This window comes from Pteropus vampyrus, unplaced genomic scaffold, assembly GCF_000151845.1.
Source record: "Pteropus vampyrus isolate Shadow unplaced genomic scaffold, Pvam_2.0 Scaffold227, whole genome shotgun sequence".
Taxonomy (NCBI): Eukaryota; Metazoa; Chordata; class Mammalia; order Chiroptera; family Pteropodidae; genus Pteropus; species Pteropus vampyrus.
The window spans coordinates 1-852 of record NW_011889008.1 but is presented as its reverse complement, the minus strand read 5'-3'; positions in this window follow the sequence as shown (position 1 = coordinate 852).

The following is an 852-nucleotide window of genomic DNA, read 5'->3' as shown; positions in this document are numbered from 1 at the left end:
TAGTGTACATCGAATTAGGACACAGGCTAGTCGACCTTCCCAAAGTGCACGTGAACTGTATAATGATGGCAGGGCAAGCAGAAAGGCCCATGAGTCTAGTTAGCTATCATGTCTGCTTCGATGAGAACATTCGTTTCCCGTAGGCCAAGTGAGCAAAGAGAGAAATAGCTGGGCTCGTGCCGTCACGTTAACGCCAACACAGAAAGCTAATTTATGAGTGAAAAAAAACCCAGCAACACTCCCCCACAGGGCACACTGCTATACACGAGAGCTGAGGGGGTTGGGACAGGCTAAGCAGGGCATTGGATTCGGAGGGCCCCTAAAGAACTCACACTTGTGCCTTGTCTAGAAATCCAGTATTTGAGTACCTGTCAATGGTCAATCAGTGTCGGTCCAAGAATTAGTGTCAAACAGCACGAGGAGGATGACAATGATGGCCTGTGAAGGCCTCGGACTCCTGGAGAAGCTAGAACCTGGAAGACAGAAGAAGAAGCTGCAGCCCACAAGTAAAGTACACTCCCCACCAGGTGGAAACCGGAAAACAGGCAACAAGCAGGCCATCCACTCTTTCCATTTCGGACCCTCTAAGGAACAGAGCTAATAGCCAGCAGAAAAGAGGAAGTCAAGAAGCGGGGGTTTCCTTAGCTCCCCAACTCTCATGGGCTCAGAGTGGCCCCCCAGCATACCACCCCTCCCCTCTGCTCTGTGGTTGAGCAGGGTCTGGAAATCTTGGGCGAATGGCTGCTGGATATAGTGCTAGCAGCTTGGGCTTGGTCTCGCTGGTAATGCACAATGTGTTATTTGTGGTAGAAAGTTTCAGTTATGTGAGATGAATAAATTCTGGGTCTACTT